The sequence below is a fragment of the Orycteropus afer genome, unplaced genomic scaffold, assembly GCF_000298275.1.
Source record: "Orycteropus afer afer isolate SDZICR_OR568_19922 unplaced genomic scaffold, OryAfe1.0 scaffold00235, whole genome shotgun sequence".
NCBI classification, from domain to species: Eukaryota; Metazoa; Chordata; class Mammalia; order Tubulidentata; family Orycteropodidae; genus Orycteropus; species Orycteropus afer.
Window position 1 is genome coordinate 1628305 of NW_006921822.1, and position 13985 is coordinate 1642289.

Below are 13985 nucleotides of genomic sequence, written 5' to 3' on the forward strand. Positions count from 1 at the left end.
ATCTCACCTCTTTTGGTCATGTTGTCAGAAGAGACCATTCCCTGGAGAAGGATGTCATGCTTGGTAGGGTGGAGGGTCGAGGAAAGAGGGGGAGGCCTTCAACGAGATGGATTGACAGGGTGGCTGCGATGATGGGCTCAAGTGTAGCAGGGATTGTGGAGCTGGCACAGTATATTAACAGAGAACTTCCAGAAATGCAGGAAAAAGGGGATTAAAAGCCAGGAACCTGGACAGAGGAGCAGTCAGCCTCAGGGATCCAGGTGAGGAGAGGGAAATCAGGGATGCCCAAAGCAGCAGGGCAGGAGAGTGGGAGAAAGGGTATTAAAAGGCATAGGATTCTGGACAGAGGAGGAGTCAGCCACAGGGACCCAGGAAAGGGTGATACAAGAGGTTTCCAACAGGGAGACAAACTTGTCTGTTGGTTTGGCCTACCGTGGTGACGTGTTGATGTGAGTTTTGAGGCTGAGCCACTGATGTTTCAAACCCAGTGGGATGCACGTGGTACACAGGTAACAGCCCAGCTTACAGACTGAGACAGACTAGGAAGAAGGAGGAGGCCATCCACTTCTCAAAAAATTGGCCAGGGAAAAACCTTATGAATAGCAAAGAATCACTGTTTGGAATGAGGGATATCATTGCTGATGTCAGATGGATTTTGGCTCAAAGCAAAGAATACCAGAATGATGATTACTTGTGTTTTATTTACTATGCAAAAGCATTCAATTGTGTGGATCATAACAATTATGGATTGAGAAGAATGGAAATTCCAGAACACTTCATTGTACTCATGAGGAACCTGTACATAGATGAGGAGGCTGTCATTCAAACAGAACAAGGGGACACTGCATGGTTTAAAATCAGAAAGGGAGTATGTCAGGATTGTATCTTTTCACCAGACTTATTCAATCTGTATGCTGAGCAAATACTCTGAGAAGCTGGACTATATGAAGAAGACTGTGGCATCAGGATTGAAGGAAGACTAATTAACAACCTGTGATATGCAGACACACCTTTGCTTGCTGAAAGTGAAGATGGCTTGAAGCAGTTACTTATGAAAATTAAAGACTACAGTCTGCAGTATAGATTGCACCTCAATATAAAGAAAACAAAAATCCTCACAACTGGACCAATAAGCAGCATCATGATAAATGGAGAAAAGATTGAAGTTGTCAAAGATTTCCTATCACTTGGTTCCACAATCAACACCAATGGAAGCAGTATTCAAGAAATCAGATGACATATTGCACTGGGCAGATCTGCTGCAAAAGATTTCTTTCAAGTGCTGAAGAGCAAAGATGTCTCTTTGAAGACTAAGGTGTAACTAAGCCAAGCTATGGTATTTTCAACTGCCTCATATGCACATGAAACCTGGACAATGAATAAGGAAGATTGAAGAAGGGTTGATGCTTTTGAGTTGTGGTGCTGGCGAGTAATATTGAAAGTGCCAAGGACTACCAGAATAACTAACAAATCTGTCTGGAAGAAGTACAGCCAGAATGCTCCTTGGAAGTGAGAATGACCAATCTTCATCACACCTACTTTGGTCATGTTGTCAGAAGGGACCATTCCATGGAGATGGATATCATGTTTGGTAAAGTGGAGGGTCAACGAAAAAGGGGAAGGTTCTCAACAAGATGGACTGACACAGTAGCTGCCACAATGGACTCAGGAATAGCAAGGATTGTGAGGCTGGTGCAGGACTGGTCAGTGTTTTGTTCTTTTGTACAGTCACTGTGAGCTGGAGCTGATTCAATGGCACCTAACAAGAACACAAAAACATTCTATTTGATTCCCATATATTCCATCTGGCAAGTTGCACAAGTATAGTAGTTGTTCACGTTGTTGAAAAAAAGGTATTTCAAATGAATAAGTCATTGATCTTTCAAAATTCTATCATACAATCTCCAGTGTCATTTCTATCACCAAGGCCAAATTTTGCAACTACTGATGCTTCTTTGTTTCTAACTTTCACATTCTAATCACCAATAATTATCAATGCATCATGATTGCATGTTTAGTCAATTTCAGATGGCAGAAGTTGGTAAAAATCTTCAACTTTCTTGTCTTTGGCTTTATTGGTTGGTTGTAAATGGGGACTCTGGTGGTGTAGTGCCTAAGGCATTTGACTACTAACCAGAAGGCTGGCAGTTCAAACCTACCAGCCATTCCTTGGAAGGAAGACTAAAGAATCTACTTCTGTTTAGATACCGCCTCAGAAACCTAAGGAGGGGTCACTATGAGTTGGATTTGACTTGACGGCAGTGAGTTTAGTGGTTTTTTTTGGAAATCTGAATAATAGTGGTATTAACTGGTCTTCCCTGTAGACATATGGACATTATCTTATCACTGACAACATTGTACCTCAGGATAGATCTTGAAATGTTCTGACAATCAACGTGACATCATTTCCTTTTGATTTGTCTTTCCCAGCCTAGTAGATCATTTGATCATATGATCATCAGATACAAAATGGCCAATACCAGTCCATTACAGCTCACTAATACCTATGATATCCGTATTTATGTGTTCTGTTTCATTTTTTACAACTTCCAGTTCTCCTAGATTCATATTTTGTGCATCCCATGTTCCAATTATTAATGGATGTTTGTAACTGTTTCTTCCCATTTTGAGTCATGCCACAACAACAAATGAAGGTCCATCCCTGTCATTAAAGTCAACTCTACTTTGAGGAGGTAGCTCTTCCCTAGTCATATTTTGAGTGCCTTCCAACCTGAAGGGCTCATCTTCCAGTACTATATCAGACAATGTTTCATTGCTATTCATAAAGTTTTCCAGTAATATATCAAACAATATTTCACTGATTATCATAAGGTTTTCAGTAGCTAATTTTTTCAAAAGTAGATGGTGCCATCCTTCTTCCCAGTCTGTCTGACTCTGAAGCTCCTCTGGAACCTGTCCACCCTGAGTGACCCTGCTGGTATTTGATATACAGGTGAGATATCTTCCAGCATTACAGAAGCACACAAGCCACCACAGTATGACAAACTGACAGATGAGTGGTAGTGGCTAAACTTAAGTGTCTGATTATTCCACAAGTGCAAAATCTGAATCTAGTCATCAGGCTAACCCAGACTGAGGAACACTGGCAACACACCTTGCCTTCTTCAAAAAATGTGTATGTCATAAAAGACAAAGATTAAAGAAAAATTATAATTAACTCCAACATATGATCCTAAATTGGATCCAATATTGAGAGGAGAGGTAGACTGTCAGGAAGAATGTTATTGGGATATCTGGCAGAATGTGAATATGAACTACTTATTAGGTAATCTGCCTCAGAAACCCAAGGAGATGTCACTATGAGTGGGGATCGACTTGACAGCAGTGAGTTTGGTGTTTTGTTTGTTTGTTTTAAATTAGGTAATAGTATTGTATCGATGTTAAATTTTCTAAACTCAATAATTATGTAAGAGAACTTGCTTGTTCTTAAGAAGTAGGTAATGAAAAATTTGAGAATAAATGATGTGATTTTTGCAACTCAGTCTCAAACTATTCATGGAAATATAAAGCAAATGTGGCAAAGTATTTTACAATTGACATATTGGGGGAAGGAATAAGGGAATTCTTATGCTTTTCCTGCAGCTCTTCTATGGTTTAAAATTATTTCAAAGTGAAAACTAGTATAAACACAACAATTTAATCTTGAAATAATCTATGCCTTGATGTCAAAAATAAATTCCTGTATCATCAACCTTATAAAGACTCACACATTTGTTGTAAGAATTATGAGACATCTGGGCTGGCTGAACTGGAACCTGGCATTGCAATTACTAACATGTGGGTGTGGGGAAGGGTAGTTTTCAATTGGGGGAAGAAGGGAAAGTTCGTTTGGAGCCAGGGTCTCAAAGGGAGAAATAGAAGGCATTAGATTACATGTACGTTGCACAACAACCCCACCAACCAGCCCTTTGTATTGAATTTGAGCTCCAGTCAGTCAGTCAGGACTGACTCGACGGCAGTGAATTTGGTTTTGGTATATATATATATATATATATATATATATATATATATATATATATTTGGTGTTGTTACATTCTGTCAAGGGGGGAAGGTTGGGCACTTCCGTAGTGATACCTCCTTGGAAACCCAAGGAGGGGTCGCTATGAGTCGGGTCCGACTCGAGGGCACATAACAACAACAACATACACACACACACACACACACACGCAGAGAGACCTTGGGAGCTTCTGAACATAATCGATATTTTAGAATGGGGGCCATTCTCCCCACATCTACACAGTGTCCACTCCTGCTCTGGTACCCTGAGCCATCAGCAATATCAGAACAGCAGGAAATAGCAGTGTCCTTGTATTAGACACTGGCTTCATTAGGAAGGATGCTGTCAACCTCAGCAGTGATGAAATGTCTTCAAGGGCTTTGTGGGCAGCAGGTGTCAACAAGTGACAGCCAGATCAAGAAAGGGAGAATGTGTTGGATGCATGGGGTCTGCTACTGAATCATTGGCTGGTGGTATTTAAGCTACAGTAAACACTGGGTTTGCTAAATTCCTGGTTGAAAATAAAAAACTAAGAAAGAGCATATTTACTTTAATAAATTTTACCTTATGTCATTCCAAAAATTATTTGAGGAGGCATTCTATTTTGATATCCATATCTATACACTTCCAGAAGAGCTGTATAATCTAAGAAAGAAAGCTGGCTCTGACTCTAAAGAAAACAGAGGTGGTAACAGAAGAGAATTTAGAGAGCCACCACTTTCTGTTTTCAAGCACAGAGCATATTTGGCTTATTTTTGTAATAAAATGTAAGTAGATACAGATACTTATGGAAACCTCCAAGTTCATTCTAAACGGCAAAGAGGGAAACAGCAAGGATGGGTGACACAAAAGAGGTAGACACAACTAAAGCAAACAATTCGTGTGGGGCAAGCCTTTCCAGCTCCTAAGGGCAATACCAAGTGAAACCACTGAATCATCATAAAAAATACACTTAATAGTAGAATGGATAAATTGTTTTCCTTCAAACACTAGAATATTACACAGCAATGAAACACAATGGATTGCTGCTACACACACCAACATAGATGAATCTCAGAGGTTAAATATTAAGTGAAAGAAGCCAGACACAGAAGAATACATACAGTGGGATTACATTTATACAAAATTCAAGAAGGTCAAAACTAATTCATGGTGATAGGAAAAAACAAAACAAAACACCAGACTCACTGAGGTCGAGTCGGATCTGACTCATAGCGAACACTCCTTGGGGTTTCTGAGGCTGTATCTCTACAGAAGTAGATTGATTGCCCCACCTTCCTTCCAAGGAGTTGCTGGTGGGTTTAAACAGCCAGCCTTGTGGTTAGTAGTCAAATGCCTTAGGCATTATGCACCAGAGCTCCTAGAGGTCAGAATAGTGACAACTTTTGGTGAGGGCAAGAGAGAGCCTGCTGAGAGCTGGAAAGAACCCACATCTTGATCTGGGGATGGTATACATCTGTGGAAATTCATCAGGCTTGTAGTTAAGAATTACGTATTTTGCTATTCAAAGTTATATATCAATTGAAAAGTTTAAAAAAAATGCTCCAGTTTAAGAGGAATCAGTAAATGCATTCTAATCACAATTGTAGTTCTATTTCCTAAAACAAATATTCAAATATTTTATTGGCTGGAAGTTCATCGTTGTTAGTTGTCACTGAGTCAGCTCCAACTCATGCTATAAGGGAACAAAATCTTGCCCAGTCCTGTGCCACCTTCAGGATTCTTGGTACGTTTGAGTTCACAGTTGTGGCCATCGTGTCAATACCTGGCACTGAGAGTGTCCCTCGTTGTCACAGATCCTACCTTACCAACCATGATGCCCTTCTCTAGCAATTGGTCTTTCCTGATGATGTGCCTAAAGTAAAACGCTGCAGTCTTGCCATCCTAACTTTTTTTTAAAAAAAAACTGGATGAAAGTTCACAGAGCAAATTTGTTTTCCATTCAACAGTTTATACACATTTTGTTTCATGACACTGATTGCAATCCCCTTAATGTGACAGATCTCTTTCCACTTCCTCCCTGTGGTTACTTTTTCCCTGTGTCCTTCTTTCCTACACATTCCTGCCTTCTAAGCTATCTCCCTGTGCAAATCCCACCCTTCTGATCTCCCATGGTTGATTGTACTAAGGAGTATAATTATTCATCTTGTAGGGCCTGTCCATTGTTTGGCTGGAAGCCATGGGAGTGAGTTCAATTCCAGGCCTGAAGAATGATAAGGGCCATAGTCTCAGGGGTTTCACCAGTCTCTATTAGACCAGTAAGCCTGGCCTTTTACCATTTTGAATTTTGTTCCACATTTTTCTCCCACTCTGTCCAGGATCTCCTATGTTGATCCTTTTCCAGTGGTTAACAGTGGTAGCTGGGCACCATCAAGTTCTTCTGGTCTCGGGGTCATGTAGGCTTGTCATCCTTACTTCTACGGATCTGTATGTATTTCTTCTGAGAGTGATTTCTTCACTCTTCTGGAAACCCACAGTATATTCAGTATTATTCTCCAACACCACAGTTCAAGTACGTCAACTCTTCTTCATTCTTCCTTATTCACAGTTCAGCTTCCACATGCATAGGAGGACTGAAAAGACATGGCTTGAGTCAGGCAAATTTTAGTCATAAAAATGACACCTTTGCTTTTAAAAACTATAAAGAGGTCTTTTGCAGCAGATTTGCCCAATGCAATATGTTATCTGATTTCTCAACAATATGGACATTGTTTATTGATCCAAGTAGAATAAAATAGTTGACAACTTGAAATTTTTCTCCATTTTTCATGATTTTGTTTACCAGTACAATTGTGAGGATTTTTGGTTTCTTCACAGTCAACGATTATAGCCTTTGACCTTCCACAGTGAGTGTTTGTGCTTCGAGTAATCTTCAATTTTAGAAAGCATGGTTGTGTCATCTGCATATTTCAGGTTGTTAATGAGTTTCCTTTCAATCCTGATGCTAATTTCTTCTTCATATAATCCAGCTTCTTGGATTATATGTTTAGCCTACAGATTGAGTAAGTAAGGTGAAAGGATACAATCTTGCTACACAACTTTTCTAGTTTTAAACCATGCGTTAGCAGCTTATTCTGTTCAAATGACTCCTCTGATCCATGTACAGGTTTTGCATGAGCACAATTAAGTGTTCAGGAATTCCCATTTGTTATATTGTTATCCACATCTTGTTATAATCCAGGATCAAATGCCTTCATATAGTTAGTTGATAAAACACAAGTACCTTGCTTCTATTTAGTAGGATTTCAATGAAATGTTACTTTATAACAGTAAACAGAAGACTTTGCATATTTTTTTTTGTTGTTATTATTAGGTGCAATGGAGTCCAACTCATAGCGACCCTGTGCACAGCAGAACGAAAGACTGCCCACGATCCTGCACCAGTTCCATGATCCTTGCTATACTTGAGCCCATCGTCACAGGCACCATGTCAATCCATCTCCTTAAAGGCCTCCCCCTCTTTCATCGACCCTCCACCTTACCAAGCATGACATCCTTCACCAGGGAATGGTCCCTTCTGATAACATGACCAAAGTAGGTGAGACAAAGTCTGGCCATTCTCACTTCCAAGGAGCATTTTGGCTGCACTTCCTCCAAGACAGATCTGTTAGTTCTGTTAGCAGTCCATGGTACTTTCAGTATTCTTCGCCAGCACCACAACTCAAAAGCATCAACTCTTCTTCGGTCTTCTTTATTCATTGTCCAGCTATCACATGCATATGAGACTATTGAAAATATCATGGCTTGTGTCAGGCACACCTTAGTCCTCAAGGAGACATCCTTGCTCCTCAGCACTTGAAAAAGGTCCTTTGCAGCTGACTTGCCCGGTGCTATACATCGTCTAATGTCCTGACTGCTGCTTCTATTGGCGTTGATTGTAGAACCAAGCAATGGGAAGCCTTTGACAACTTCATTCTTTTCTCCATTTATCATGATGTTCCTTACTGGTCCAGTTGTGAGGATATTTGTTTTCTTTATATTGAGATGCAATCCATACTGCAGACTGTATTCTTCAATCTTCATCAGTAAGTGCCTTAAGTCATCCTCACTTTAAGCAAGCAAAGTTGTGTCATCAATGTATCACAGATTATTAATGATTCTTCTTCCAATCCTGATGTCACATTTTTCTTCGTATAGTCCAGCTTCTCAGATTATTTGTTCAGCATATAGATTAATAAGTATGGTGAAAGGATACAACCCTGACAAACTCCATTCTTGATTTTAAACCAAGCAGTGTTCCCTTATTCTATTCAAACAACAGCCTCCTGGTCAATGTATAGGTTCCTCATGAGTACAATTAAGTGTTCAGGAATTCCCATTCTTCTCAATGTTACTCACAATTTGTCATGATCCACACAATCCAATGCCTTTGCATAGCCAATAAAACATGAGTAAACATCTTTATTCTAGTATTCTTTGCCTAGAACCAAGATCCATCTGACAGCAGCTATGATATCCCTTGTTCCATGTCTTTTCTGAATCCAGCTTGCACCTCTGGAAGTTCTCTGTCAATATACTGCTACAACCGTTTTTGAATTATCTTCAGTGAGATCTTACTTGCAGGTGATATGAATGGTATTGTTTGATACTTTCCACATTCTGTGGGATCCCTTTTCTTTGGAATGGGTACAAATATGGATCTCTTCCAGTCAGTTGGCCAGGTAGCTGTCTTCCAAATCTCTTGGCATAACCAAGTGAGTGCCTCCAGTGGGTCATCCATTTGTTGAAATATCTTAGTGAGTAGTCCGTAAATTCCTGGAGCCTTGTTCTTCGCCAATTCCTTCATTGCAACTTCAACTTCCTCCTTCAGTACCTTTGGTTCTAGATCATATGCCACCTCCTGCAATGGATGAAGATCGACCAGTTCTTTTTGGTACAGTGACTCTGTGTATTCTTTCCATCTTCTTTTGATGTTTCCTGAATCATTCAATATTTTGCCCATAGAATTTTTCAATATTGCAAATGGAGGCTTGAATTTTTTCCTCAGTTCTTTCAGTTTGAGAAATGCAGAATGTGTTCTTCCCTTTTGGTTTTCTTACTCCAAGTCTTTGCACATTTCATTCCAGTAATTGGCTTTGTCTGCTTAAGCTGCTCTTTGAAATCTTCTGTTCAGCTCTTTTATCTTGTCATTTCTTCCATTTGCTTTAGCTACTCTTCACTCAAGGGCAAGTTTCAGTCTCTTCTGTTATCTGTTTTGGTCTTCTCTTCTTTTGTTGTCTTTTTGGTGACCTCTTGCTTTCCTCATGTATGATGTTCTTGATGTCATCCCACAATTTTTCTGGTTTTCGGTCATTGGTGTTCAATGCATCAAATCTGTTCTTTAGATGGTTTCTAAATTCAGGAGGGATATATTCAAGATCATATTTTGGCTCTCATGGACTTATTTTAACTGTCTTTAACTTTAGGTTGAACTTGCATATGAGCAGTTGATGGTCTGTTCCACAATCAGCTCCTGGTCTTGTTTTGGGTGAAGATATTGAGCTTTTCATCACCTCTTGCCACAGATGTAGTCAATCTGATTCCTGTGTGTTCCATCTGGTGAAGTCCACATGTACATCTGCCATTTGTGTCGTTGAAAAAAGGTATTTGCAGTGAATAAGTCATTGGTCTTGCAAAATTCTACCATGCAATTTCCAGCATTATTTCTGTCACCAAGGGCAAATTTTCCAGCTACTGGTGATTCTTCTTTGTTTCCAACTTTTGCATTCTAGTCACCAGTGATAACTAACACATCCTACTTGCATGTTTGGTCAATTCAGACTGCAGAAGTTGATAAAAATCTTCAATTTCATCATCTTTGGCTTTGGTGGTTGGTGCATAAATTTGAATAATAGTCATATTAACTGGTCTTCCTTGTAGGTGTATGAATATTATCCTATCACTGACAGCATTGAACTTCAGGACAGATCTTGAAACATCCTTTGTGATGATGAATGCTATGCCATTCCTCTTCAAATTGTCATTCCCGACATAGTAGGTCATAGGGTTGTCTGATTGAAAATGGCCCAAACCAGTCCATTTCAGCTCACTAATACCTAGGATATCAATCTTTATGCATTCAACTTCCAATTTTCCTAGATTTATACTTTGTACATTCCATGTCCAGATTATTAATGGATGTTTGCAGCTGTTTCTCCTCAATTCAAGTCATGTCATGTCAGCAAATGGAGGTCTCAAAAGCTTTACCTTATCCGTATTAGTAAGGCTGGTTTTGCTCTGATGATGCAGTTCTTCCCCAGTCATATTTTGAGAGCCTTCTAACCTAAGTGACTCATCCTCCTCCTCTGTATTGGACAATGTTTCCAGGCTATTCATAAACTTGTGCAGTAATATATCAGATAGTGTTCCTCGCCTATCCATAAGGTTTTCCCTGGCCAATTCTTTGAGAAGTGGATGGCCTCTTCCTTCCTAGTGTGTCTCAGTCTGCAAGCCACACCGAAACCTGTGCCCCATGTGCACCCCACTGGGTTTGAAATACCAGTGGCACAAGTTCAAGACTCACAGCAACATGTCACCATAGTAGGACAAACCGACAGACAAGTTTGTCTCCCTTAGCTGTTCAAAACCTCTCCAACCTCCCCTTACCTGGATCCCTGCTGCTGCCTCCTCACTCTATCCTGGTCCCCCTGGCCTTTTTCTCTCTTTTCCCCCACTGCTGCTTTGGGGTGTAGCCTGGGTTCCCTCCCCTCACCTGGATGCCTGTGGATAACTCCTCGCTCAGACTCCTTGCATATTTTTAGTATGTGCCCATAAACATTTACCTTTTCCAACTAGGGAAGACTTTAATCAGAAATTTTTAAGTAGCCTTAAATGTACCCCAGTTGGCTAATCAGGAAAACATAAAGACAAACACACACCTGTCTTAGTAAGTGTTCTTTAGAGAAATGGAACTAGTGAGAGAAAGAGACAGAGAGAGATGTTTACTTCAAGGAATTGGCTCATGTAGTTGTGAGGGCTGGCAAGTTCAAAATCTGTAGGTCAGTTGTGAAGTTGGAAACCTCTGCAGGCTTGTATCCCAAGACACAGGGAAGAGTGCAGACAAGAGAAAGAGTGTGTGTGGGGTTGTGAGCTCTGGAAAAACACCTCTTTACAGACTTGAGGCAGACCACACCTTAAAGAAACTCCCTTTTCAATGGATTGATTACATTAGGTCGCATTATGGAAGGTAATTATATTACCTTACATTACATTGCATTGTGGAATAGTAACTAGTCTAGTGCTTGACCATAGCACCGGGAATCATAGCCTGGTAAAGCTGACACATAAAATTAACCATCACACATTTCATAGTTTCAACAGTGAAAATTTATGGTAAATGTAAATTGAATAGTAGCAATTCAATGACTTGTATAGAAGGAACATCACAAACAAATTATTTCAACTGAAATCTGCTGACACATTGTGGCCTCATGACCTGGCCTCTCACTCTTCACATACCACTGTCTTTCTTTCTCACTCCACCTCAGCCACATTGGCCTCCTTACTGTTTCTCAAACCAATCAAGCACCTTCCCTTGTCAGAGTGTGAGCCTTGCTGTTATCTTTGTCTGAATGCTCTTCTCAGACATCCATATCCTTTCACCACCATTACTACTAGCTGCCATCCAATTGCCCACTGAGTCGATTCCAACTCATGGTGACCCCACAAGTGCCAGAGTGAAACTGTGCACCCCAGGGTGTTCAGTGGTTGATATTTCAGAAACAAATAACCAGGCCTTTCTTTTGAGGTACCTCTGGGTTCCCTTGAACCACAAACTTTTGGGTTAGCAATCAAGCACTAAACTGTTTGCATCACCCAGGACATCCAGTTCCTTCAGCGTGTTCATAAAATGCTACCTATCCATTCCCTGGCCATCCTTTTAAACATGTAGCAATAAACCCACTTCTTATCCCTTTTCTGGCTTTATTTTTATCCCTAGCATGATTAACATTCAAATATTCTATATATGTTCTTATAAATCTTATTTATTATTTGTCTTTTATACCACAAAGTAAGCTCCTTAATGGCAGTATAGATTTTTACTTATTTGTTCATTCCTTTATCCCCAGGACTTAGAATTATGCCTGCACATAGTAGGGACTCAATAATTGTTAAGCAAATGAATTTATAAACCTCATAACTAGTATTTAAACTCATTTCCTTCTGGATCAATTTATGCATATCAGGGTCTCAAGATTTAAAAATCCTCACTTAGAAAAAAAGAAGTTCTACTGAGACATACAAGATATACACTTTTCTCCCAAATAAAATCCCTCATAGTTTAAATAGTTACTGGCCACTGATACATGCTCTCAACCTCCCAAAACCAATTTTAAAATGAATCTTTCCCTGTTTTACTGCAAATACAATCCTTGGCAGTTTGCTGGAGCAGAGGTTAGAATGGTAACTGGAGATAAAGTACCCTTGAACTTTATTACTCACTTAATTTTATAATTTTTCATAGACTTTTATAAGCAGAATTTATCAGTTGTTTTTGCTGTTTTATTTATTTATTTACTTACTTATTTTCATCAGAGGCTAATCCTCTTTGTAAAATCCTTCTTTCCAAGCTCAGATAAAGACACACGTGGTACTTGGGAAAGCATTATTCTTTGAGCTGTCTCTTCAAAGAAGAAACCAATATTGCATCAACAAAGACTATAAAGACTATATACTTTTTGAATTATGTTCTAAAGAGGAGGTTTATTACATATTCTGCACATAAGAAACATTTTAACTTCTTTGGAAATACCTTTCACATTTGTCCTTCACTCAGAGAATTAGATAGCTAAACTCTCTCAGGATAGAAGTAGCTTTCATGGAGTCACGATAATAAAATTTTGTTCAAAATGTGTTTTAAAGTTCTTCTGTTTCCATATTAGCAAAACATTTCTCATTTTCTATAGTCCATTTTTAGTTTTCTATAGTGATATTTTCAAAAATCAACATGCTGAGAGGTATATTAAGGGTTTAAATTTTAGGTAGAAAATAGATCACTTATTTCCCTGAACAACACTATGCCTTACATTTATTCAAATTCAGAATTTCAGCAGGTTGACTACTGAATTAATACACACACTAGCTGACTGATACCAAAAGTAGAAACGTGTCTGGGGCCGCTGTACCGTGCAAACTGCCTGAACTATGTTCCAAATATAAACAATCAAGAAAACTGGTGCCAGTGAGGAGTAATTTTCAAATTTCCATTGATTGGGAAGATGAACTTATATTTTGCTGTTTATGTCAGAATGACACTTGAAACCCATCTTTCTGATTAATTTCAAGGATGTTCAGAGCCTTCCTACTGCTCTTTGTCCATCAGCCCATATCCCATTTTTGTGGAGCACATTTATTTTCATAATTTTTCAAATTCTTTTTTATCCCCCTTACTCAAGATTTTCAGCAAAGTCCGTCACCTCTCCTTACTACTCCCCATGTTTCCACCAGCCTAGCTCTCCTCCAGCCACTGGTTCTGTCTTGCTGACCTAGGAGTCACCAGCCACTTGCTGACTTTAGAGAAGCCTTGGCACAATCACAAAACTGTGAAGAGGCCATATGCATTGGATTTCTCCCAAAATGCTCCATAACCCTTCCTATCCAAGGCTGGGCTATTAGAAAGCATAACTAGCAATGTCCACTAGGGTGCACCACTCCAGTTCTCTGTTGTTTTTGTTATGTGCCCTTGAGTCGCACCTGACTCATAGTGACCCCTCCTTGGGTTTCCGAGGCGGTATCACTATGGAAGTAGATTGCCCAACCTTCCTTCCGAGAAGTGGCTGGTGGATTTGAACTGCCAGCCTTCTGGTTAGTGGTCAAGTGCCTTAGGCTACCAGTTCTCCCTAAGGTTCAAATAAATTAAGCACTCCTTTGAGTTTTTCGGTCTTTTTGTTTGTTGTTTGTTTGTTAAACACTGGGCACTTTAAAATGGAAAAAATGCCTGTTTATTGAATGTTTGGACAAAAAGTAACAGATAATATCTCTCAGGTAA